Here is an 11238-nt window from a genome sequence, read left to right on the forward strand (position 1 = left end):
ATTGTAGGAGTAGGGTCTTCAACCCCCTCCCCCAGAGCCGTATGCGGCCCAGCGGCTAATTTTTTGCGCCCCCTAGAGGTTGAAGAAAATATTGTATCGCGCCGCGCCAGCGAACCACACTCCAAGGACGCTAGTGACACCTAGTGAGAAGAGATACACTCTGGAAGCTCGCGTTATTTACTTTAAAAATCGCATTGATTTTTCGCAACTTCGGCCGTAAATGGGTTGATTGAACTTTTTAACCAATTGAGAGTGAAACTGAAATAATATTTTTTTTAATTTTATAGATGTGGTGCTTAAGTGACGTGGAGCACTGTGGCCCTCCATATGATATGAAATCGATTTTTGGCTCTTGCATTAAAAAAGGTTGATGACCTCTGCTTTAGGTAGAAATCACCCGCGACCTTTCCCAAGTGAGGACTCGACCCCGCCGCCACCGAGGTCGAAAAAAAGTAATGCCGAAACCCGGGATTGAACCAGGGACCTTTAGATCTTCAGTCTAACGCTCTCCCAACTGAGCTATTTCGGCTGCCGCAAGGTTTCTACAAGTAAGTTGCAATGAGTAGTCTTCATTTGGTGGTTTCAGATGGTATGGTATGGTATGGTATTTGGAGGAGGCGACCGACAGCTGAGGTCATTTGCGCCATGAGGGAAGGGTGTGGAAGGAAGGGTGGAGAGAAATCCGGCGTCGGCGTCAGCCTGCTCTTAACGAAAGGCGCCAAGGGGACCACGGCTTAACGTCCCATCCGACGGACGGAGTGTTGCGCTTGAAATGTCCTCCACACAACATTCAAGCAGGGATCGGGCAGTCTCTGAAAATTCTCTGCCACTGCCGGGATTTGAACCCGAGCCCGCCGGGTGGGAAGCCAACACTCTAGCCACCACACCAACCCGATCCCCGGTTTCAGATGGTTTTACCCGAGATTGGAATCCAAATCCCGTCGATAAGCACCTAAGCTTTCTACCTACTAGGCCACCTCTCTCCCCAAATCTAGTACAACTTGTAGAAGCTTACATGACATATTTCAATTAAACCAAGCTATCAGTTGAACATCGATCTTGCGTAAATTACATGTATAACGAGCGTGCTGCGCCCGCTCCCAGCGGGCTTCCCCCGCTCTTTTCAATGCAGTTCCACAGAGGGATAGGCGCGTTTCTAATTTTAAAATGTACCTAGAAAAAAAGGCACGGTCTTATGTACAAATTTAATTGGAATGTTCATGTGCAAATTGAGGTCAGAGGACCTCTTTAAACACAACATTGGAAGTAATTACACTATCCTCTGTTAAACGCACATGATGATTCATACTTACGTATCAACATAGGAGACTTGAATGTGGAATCAGCCGCATTTTGATAAAAGTTATTTAAAGAATGCGAGATATATTGTTGGAAATGAACAAATTTATCAGTTTGTGAATGAATGAATGCTTTATTTGATGCTCTGGGAAACCCATAAGAGCAAAAAACCTAAATACAATTAAACATTCTGCTCAAAAATACAATAATTATGAAATATCACACAAAAACAAAATTAATCAACTCAAAGATTTGTACAACTCAAAACAATACATTTACGGTTTTAAATATTCATACAGTTTACTCTTGAAAGATTCCGGGGTGGAGGAGCGTTTTATTAAGGGGGGTAATGAATTCCAAAACTTAGAAGCAGTGATCTGGAAGGAATTTAGGTATAGGTTGGTACGGGCTTGGGGTATATGGAGAAGGTTAAGGTCTGACCGGGTTCTTCGGAGGGAAACACTAGTCCTGTAAGTGAATAAGTTATACAGGTATTCAGGCGTTTGAGTACGAAATAGGGAGAACATAAGAGACCCCAGGAAGTACTTCCTTCGGGAGCCAATAGGCAGCCATTTCGAGGCAACAAAGTGCTCAGAAACATGATCGTCTCTGCGAATCTAATGCAGCCATTAATTAGTCGCTGGACACGTATTTCAAGAACATTTGTTAAATCACAATACACTAGTATACAATAATCCATAATTGGAAAAATCAAAGAGGTTACAAGTGCTATTCTCGTGTGGAGAGGTAAATTTTTCTTTTGAAGTTTCAATACATAGAGAATTTTATTTCCCTTATTGCACATTTCCAATACATGCTGATCCCAATTTAAAGTAGTGGAAAGAGTGATGCCAAGGTATCGAACAGTTTTTTAAAATTTAACAATGCTCGTGTGAACACGAATAGGTGGAAGACTATCATGATGGATGCTATTTAAAAGTCTTGAATTTCCGAAAATGATTGCTTGAGTTTTTAAGGGGTTTAATTGTAGGCAGTTGATATTGGCCCAAGAGATGATGGAGCTAATATCACTGTTAATTGTTTCGATAAAAAACGGAAGTTCGTCACGAGAGCAGTGAATATAGATTTGCAGATCATCTGCATAGAGCATATAGTTGGCGTGACTAATGGACTTAGCCAGGTCCAGGGTGTACAAAGTAAAGAGGAGAGGTCCAAGGACGGATCCTTGAGGTACGCCGCATGAAATCGGGAGCCATGGGGATAACTCGTCACCTGAGCCCTTGACAGCTTGACTTCTGCCCGTCAAGTAGGAGTTAAACCAGTTTAGGGCAGAGCTGGAAAAATCGAGGCACTTTAATTTGCGTAAGAGAACTACGTGATTAACTCGATCAAAGGCCTTACTAAAATCGAATAGAACCATAATGGTTACCAATTTCTTGTCGGTGGCGAGACGAATATCGGTAGTGACTTTAAGCAGGGCAGTCTGTGTGCTAAAACCCTTGCGGAAGCCAGATTGGAAAGGGTCTAGTTTACCAGATGATGTTAGAAATTCCATGACTTGAGAGTGCACAATCCTCTCCAGTGTTTTAGAGAGGGCACAGAGAATAGAAATGGGCCTGAAATCAGATGGGTTTTCGGGCTTGTTAACCTTTCTGACGGGCGTGATAAGTCCTTTTTTCCAGGCAGCTGGAAATCGAGCGTAGGATAAGGAATAATTAAAGATTTCAAGGATAAATGGAAGTAGGAAATGAGTGGCTTTAAGAACAAACATAATAGAAATATTATCGTGACCTGGGGAATTAGATTTCGTCTTTTTAAGGTACTTCAGGGAACATCCGGAGTGATGTGTTGAAAAAAGAAATTATTGGCATCAAACGGAACATGAAGGTCGTCAATGGTCGGTGCATCTGTTGCAGTGTCGCTGGTACTACTCGACAGAGAGGTAAAAAATTGATTTATTTGATCAATGTCAATATGACCTGGCAGGGCATTGGAACGCTGACGTACTAACCCGAGGTTCCTCAATTCACGCCATATGGACTTTTGGTCACCGAGTTTCGAGAGTTTTGATGTATAGTAATGGTCATGGTTAAATAAAAAACACAGTACTGTTCCACAACCTTATAATTTTGCAGTAATGGTGTTTAACTTCCGTTATGCGGGCTTTGACCATATTGCGATAATCCTTAAATGATTGGAAGTCTGCAGGCTTTCTGGTGCGAATATATATTCTACGAAGATGATTACGTTCGCTTATTAGATTACGGATTTCTTCATTAAACCACGGTGCGTGAACGCGCTTAGGATAGCACGTCACTAGAGGTGCCAGAGCATTGATACATTTCAGTAAATGAGAATTAAAGCAATCGACCTTAAGGTCAATACAGTCGGACTTAAAGATATCGCTCCAATCCAAAGCCGCAAGTTCATTCTGGAAAATACATTCGTCAAAGTTTTTAAGTTTACGGAATTTAAAAGGCTTTGGGGGTGTAGTATAGAGTTTAAATCGATAGGAAATGTGAATGAGATCATGAGCTGACGAAAAGGGGACAGGCATTTGAGAGTATGAGATCAACTTATCAGGGTCATCAACAATAAACAGATCGAGTAAAGTATGACTGGTTGCTGTATGATGAGTTGCAGTAAACGGAACTAAATGAAGATTGTTACACAAGGTAAAATTCCTAATATACTGACGATCAGATTTGACTTGGAGGAGATCAGAGTTAAAATCTCCAGTTATTACAACGTTGTTGTAGGTGGGAAGAAAACGAAGAAGGTCGTTTTCGAAAACACTCATGAACCCAATTTTGGGAGGACGATAAACAACACATAATAATAGCTTTAAAGTATTTGGGCTGATGATGTCGACAAAAAGATACTCCGGTCGGGAACAGTAAGTTGAGGGAGAAGAGGCAACGACTGAGACCTGAAGATCCTGGCGAATAAATAGTCCACCTCCCACTTTACCGAGACGATCATGCCTCAGAAGATTGAAGTTGGGCAAAGACACTAGGACATCAGGGATGTCGGGTTTAAGCCAAGTTTCAGTGAGGCATATGATATCAAAAGAACATTGGGAAAAGTAAAGTCTGAATTCGTCAATATGGGCGTACAAAGATTGGCAATTAACACAACATATCTTAATGCAGTTAGATTGAAGAACTCTTTGAACCATATAGCAGCCATTGGGTTGACAAGTTGGTTGCTAATCCACCAATGAAGAAAGTTTATCAGTATCCTCCGTCGAAGAAATGGTGAGGCGCTCGGAACCGTCTTCTTTGCGAGCGTAAATCCTTCCATTGCGCACCCAAACATACTTGATTTTGCCATTTTTCTTCAATTCGCGAACCACTGAGTACAGTTTACGATTGAAAGGCGTAAAGGATTCATTTACGTACACTGGGGCCGCTGGAGAGAGGCTGAAGCCTATATCTTTGGTAGTGAAATTTCTCTTCCCACTACGGGCGGCGACAAACTTAGAGGCGAGTGAATGCCGAAGAAAACGGACTATCACTGGGTTAGGTGAATCAGACCCTTTGCCATGCAATTTAAGGCGATAGCAATAATCAAGGTCAGACACACTGATGTCCACACCAAGCGCTTGCCCTACGTTACAGACGATAGAGTCAAGGGTTTCACCATCGACGAAGGGAACACCACGAAATTCAACAACATTTCGTAGCCACTCTTGCTCAGCCCTATTGAGCTGAACTTGAAGACTCGAAACACGATTTGAAATTTGGATATTGTCTTCAGATATGTTGTCAAGGCGTTGGTTAAGGCTAGTGAGAGAAGCCGAAATACCTTTGAGGGCGTCCGCATGATCAGTGATGCACTTTTGGATGTCGGAGAGAGACGATTTTATGTCCGAGTAACCCTCTTGAAGTTGCTTTACTCTATCAAGTAGCTCCTTAACCAGGTCAGCAAGAGGCTATTCGGAAGATTTCCCTATGCCAGGTTTTAACCACCAGGTTTTTTTTTGTGCGCCGTTAACGTCAGGAATATTTACAGGTTTTTTTTATTATTTAAAAACCAATTTTAGGAAACAATAGCAATATTTAGGAAGTAAAATATGCCGTCGCATGTTCTCTGATAAATTCTGTGCATTGTGGTACCTCATTTGTAGAGTTTGGTTGCGTATAAGTTGAGAAAAATGTATCTATATAGTAGAATTAATATAGAAGATTGATGATTTTACATACAAACTTATACATACATGTATAATTTATGCATGTACATTTCCACAAAATGTTTAGTAGTACCAATCTACAGACTGCTATTTTCTGCAAACGACAAAACTTGTACCTACAATAGTAAGCCTTTTTATAAATGATACCTATGGTTTAATCATGCATAATAATTTAGCGCTCGACAAAGTTAAGCCTGATTTCCTCAACTTAACTACATTATCTTCCTATTTTTGCACTAAAAACCTCATCAGAATCAGCTCGAAGTCTGAATAAATATCATTTTACCAGAGCAAAAGTTTTTGTGCTTACCATCAATTTTTTCTCTGGGGGATATTAAATAGTAAGTTTTCTATGGCGACTATTATAAAATATGACATTCCTATTATTCCAATATAGAAGGGAGGATTTATAGCGTCAAAAGGGATAAAAAATTACAAAATCAAAGGATGAATGAGATTAAATAGTAGAAGGGTAGTATAAGCGTTGAAAGTTATCTCATAGAAAATCCCCAGGCATAAAGTATATAAAATGTTTTTTGATGTTGATTTAATTATTGCGCTCAAAAAAAGGTGGGTTATTTGAAAGCTCGAAAAAATCATAACTCAAATCCAAACAGAAAAAACTTAGCACATTGCAATTTTAAATTTTCATTTATGCAAAAAAATATTGCATTTGAATGGTGGAGTTTAGGTATTAAAATCGAAATACAAGTTTTTTCGTCGTTGTGGTTTATTTATATAATCAACAGGATTTGAAATGAAAATTGATCCGAAATTTTTGCATAATAAATGGTTACAGCGCTGTTATTTCCAATAATACCTTATAGTAAGAAATAAACATTCCGTTGTAAGTTAACGAAAAAGAAGATACTAGAAATTTTGACGCACGTTTTTGCCGCTTTCATTGATACAATACAGACAATTACAATGAATAAATACAATTAGTGCAAATGCTAACATATACAATTAGTATATACAACTTTGAACAATGCAGTAAAAAGGTAATAAAATACATATAGAGCTCAGGAAAAGGATAAAAAACAACTAATATTAAGATAAATAATTGCATAGTATTATGAGTTTTTTATTAAAATTAAAAATAATAGGTTGGTTTGGATCATGAATGTTTATATATGCTTATGTATTCAGAATTTTGGAAGGAAAATTTATCAAATGGATAGAGTAAAGATCATGGTTTTAATGCCAGTCGTCAAATCAGAAGACGTATTTATTTCGTTTTATTCCGAGAGAATAATGCAAAAAGCCCGTTTATGGCAGAATGTCACGCGAAGGCTCCATACGCCGTAAAAGTGCCCTATTTTCCCTAAGAGGATTGAAGACTGTGCTGACTTCTCCGTTCCTCCTTTTCAGACGTACACAAACTTTGCTCTCAATTTTATGCTCGAATTCATGGTTTATTCCGCGTTTCGCTACGCCATTCCCCCTCTACCTCACGTGACTTGAGCTTCAAATTTGCATGACCTCACAAATACGTTTTTATTGTTCCGACTACCGTTGCCATTTCGTAAAAATCATATGGCACTACTGCATTACTCTTATTCTGGCGGAAGCCGTGTAGTTTTGGCCAAATGGAAGAGCGTCTCAATTCTTATTTGATCTAATACGATTAGATAATGGGGTACTCTTATAAAATTAAAATAGTAATTTGTTTTCATGAATAGGTAATTTAGTTAATTTTATTAACGTATGCAAAATATGACTTCATAATTCTTAATATTCTTGTTGTTATACAGCTTCAAAGTTCGCGATAATTACTAAATTCTTTCGCGCTACAAGAACGCCTTGTGTCGTTCGTGCGTCGTGAGTGCGAGTTAGCAGATTCGCTCCTTGCAATAACAAACAGCAACGACGATAACAAACAGTTGCAACAATACTTATTCATAACTTGAAAAGTGTGTGAAAAACAGTTGTGAATAGTTTTTATAGAGGTTTAAAAGATATAAAGATTTTACGGCATTCGTAATGCACAATGGCTGACTTGAACTTAGTAAAGGCTTATCCTGGGAACATTCTGAAGATAGATTAATTCATGATCGCGTATTTCTTCTCCGGCAATGAAGATTTCTCGGCACGGAGTTGAGAAGCCACAAAATTGAAATGTAACGTAAATTAAGTCAACTATTTCGTTCACTAGTAATCTAGAGCTGGGAGAATAAATTGTTCTGAAAAAAGGTACTAAGAGATACATAGGTTTTTCTAAAACTGGGAAAAAAAGTCTACTGGCACCACGTATACGTATTGTTTACTGGACTCTGACGTCACGATCAGCAAACATGGCGATGGGTCGTTTGAAGCGCAAAATTACAATTTTCAAAGTGGAATTTTACAAATAATACGCAAGTTAGAGAATAATTGATTTTGCCATTATTTTCTGTGTGGAGTATAGTTTTTTATCGCATAATCATCCATTTTCAGTGGAATTCCCAATTTAGAGAAAGCGCATGGATTGAATTGCTACCATGCGTTAGTCCAGATATTTAAAAATGTTCACTATATTATACTCATGCGGCAGACGACATCCATCGGATATATAAATTATTATTAAAGTATTCTACAGATTAAGGTGGGTTTCCATGGAGTGCTTAAGAAGAATTCCATGAGCCTCCCCTTCCATTATACACTTCCCTCTTCAATTCACAATAAGGCCTACTCCCTTTCATTCTATCCAAAAATCCTATCTTTTCCTTCCTCTCCCTCCTTTACGTAACATTCTTCCCTCTAACAATGTTTTCAACATCCCCTTCCCGATAAGCACTCGCTACATCCATACCTTGTCTCCTCCGTATCTCACCTAAAAGCTACCTATCCTCACCCACCATGTCCAGCACTTCGTCGTTCCTCCTCCTCTCCGTCCACATCACCTTCTCTATTCTTCACCACACCGACATCTCGAATGCCGTGAGTCTTCTCTTGTCCTCCTAAGTGTCCACGTTTCTGCGCCAAGGTTGTTGTATCCAAAACACGTTGTTATTAGGCGATGGATATTTTGACTATGTTACATAGAAATCCTATTCGTAACAACCATCTGAACTAATTGTATAAATGTATGTATTGTAAATGTACGTTGAACATGAACTGTAAACGGTTAAATGGATTAACATGGATATTGCACAAATGTCATATGCTAACGCCGACAATGTTGTCTGGACTTTGTGGGGATATTGATTGCTACTTGGGTACTGAATTATTCACTCCTTGTTATGTTCACACAGGGTGTTTCAAGAGGAATCTGTAATACATCAGGAAGTGGCACGGGAGACATTTATTAGCATTTTTTGTCCATAAACATGTGGTCGCAACTCTTTAGTTACTGAGCTCTATGGCAACGCAAAGATTTTTTGGATCCACCTTTAAGTTTCCACCATGAAAACGGTTTTTATTGAGTATTTTCGACATTAACAAAATAATGTGAATTTTTAAGGGCATTAAGTAAATAAGGTTGGACGAAAATGTGCTATTATAATAGTCTGAATCCATAAATAGTTGAGTTTAATTAAACGAAAGCTTCGATCGAGTGTCAGCAATACGATTGAGCAATCTTTCCCATTTTTAGATTATCGAGAAAAATTTCATTCGCATATTGCATTGTTATTGTGATGATGTTAATGTGAAGAATTACAGAAAATCGACATACATCGTCTACAAATACTAAAAAGTAAAGAAATATCCAATTTATTACCATAAAAATAACTCACCTATGTTCATGAAAAACTTCAAACTTCTTTAAATATTTGGTAAGAGACGCGATTTGGTAGCATTTCAGTCAGAGAGCCTAGAAAATAATAGGGCTTTAGTCCTCTTCGATTATTTTTCATGTAGATTTATTTGAATCTACTAGCCGTTTATAAGGATTGTGTTTTTCATACCGAGAGCAAAGAATCTTATCCTTTAGCCTTCGATACCAAAATGAGATTGCTACGGTTATGTTTTTTAGTTATTCATTATATTTGAGGATTGTAAAAAGAAAGAACAGAAAATACGCTTACATAATCATTACCTTGAGCTATTTAGTCCAAAAGGTCTATCGGAGGGTGATGGAAAAAATGTGGAGAAACCAGGTATCAATGCTCTAATGGGAGCTTAATATCCCTTAAACTTACTGGAGGAAGGTTGCACTACAGTATGGGATACTGATGCCGAAATATATTTACAGTTGACGTCTTCCTGTAGAGATCTAGTCCACAGATCTTCCTGTAGAGATCTAATTTAATCTCTACAGGAAGATCTGTAGAGTTTTCTAGTTAAAGCAGCAAGGAATTTAAAATTACTCATTCCGCGAGCATCATTTAATATTTGTGAGTAAATATTTTCCCGGCGTTTTTAGGTTCCAGCAATATTTAAATTCAAACATTAATTTGAGTCATGTTCGTAGTGGAGGATGACGGATAATGAAAGGAAATCATTAAACGTAAATGAATAAAAATGAGAGCAAGTGAATATATAAGTTTAGCAAACGCCTGGAAGCAAATATCATAAATAAACAAGAATAAACAAGGATTCAGAGAAATTATAAAAATGGTGCCCTTAAATTGAATCCGCGAAATTGGTGAGGAAAAACATTCTCCTTCTTTACATCTTGTGTTTTGCAAATTTATTTAAGTTTTCAACGCTGCGAGTTGAAAGTAAATATTTTGACGGAATCAAGCTTTGTTAATGAGTCCTTAAACGTATATTTAGCTCTCCATGTAATCATGGAAATATAAAACCGAAATATTACTTCCAAAATTATTTTTCACGAGTGAGAAAATAGGAAAGAGAACTAAAATAATAATAATTATATACTCTGAAATATTGTTTATAGAAGGTTGAACCTTGGATAATGTTTATGAATTACTATTCATATACTTTCCTTCCATTTATTTCAAGCCTGCAATAGGCCCTTCTCCAATATTTAACCGTGTGAAATAGAGCTATTTGCGATAAATCTATTCTAATCATGATTACTCACTGTGATAACAGATTTGTTACACGAAGTGAGCATGATAAATATTACATATCTGATTTTTTTTTCTTTTAAATAGAATGGATAATAACGAAAGGATTCATAACGAAAGGATTCATAACGAATCTTTATAAAATTCAACTCAATAAATTAATAATTAATTCTATTCATGCTTCACTGCAATTCTGCTCTATTATAAATGAATACATAGTTACAAATGAGGTTGTTTTTACGATACTGAAAAACGATTTGGGCGGAAAAAAAAAAAAAAAATACGAACGCACTGATGGATTTCGTCTAGGCAGACAGCGGTGGCTTAAAAAATTAAAGAAAATAATTATCATTTATGTGTAGGTACTAGGAATATTATCAATGGAATAATCGCACGAATCAACACGGTTAAACGTTTGTTGTTTAACTTTATAGAAACAGGAAATAAAAAAAGAAAAGTCCTATTGTGCATAAATACTTAGTTCCCGACCATGACTTAAGCCAATATTGTGCCAAGATTGCATTATATTATGCCCTAGTGATTTTGAAACCATAGCTTGGAATAGTGACGGAGTGAGGAACAGTAGCGCAGCGAGGGGGGGTTTGGGGGTTAAAACACCCCCAGAGCTCAGAGAAATGCCTAAGTTCAATCCATTTTACTCAATTGGATTAATATTACTAATAGAATAGTTTAAGGATTAATAAAATATCCCTCAGAAAACTGTAAAACTCACTATTTTGATCAATTTATCTTAAAATTCCACAATTTATTACTCTCGCACCTACCGCTTATCCTGGAGGGTATTCCACACCCCCACACACCCCGGTATTA

At 37.6% G+C, this 11238-nt stretch overlaps 1 non-coding gene across 1 annotated transcript; it reads right to left on the bottom strand.

Annotated features, from left to right (window-relative positions):
* Positions 1-456: 456 nt before the first annotated feature.
* Trnaf-gaa lies at positions 457-529 on the bottom strand. Its single transcript has one exon. It is a non-coding gene; the product is annotated as a tRNA-Phe (tRNA).
* Positions 530-11238: the final 10709 nt, after the last annotated feature.

Source organism: Ischnura elegans, chromosome 11 (assembly GCF_921293095.1).
Source record: "Ischnura elegans chromosome 11, ioIscEleg1.1, whole genome shotgun sequence".
NCBI classification, from domain to species: Eukaryota; Metazoa; Arthropoda; class Insecta; order Odonata; family Coenagrionidae; genus Ischnura; species Ischnura elegans.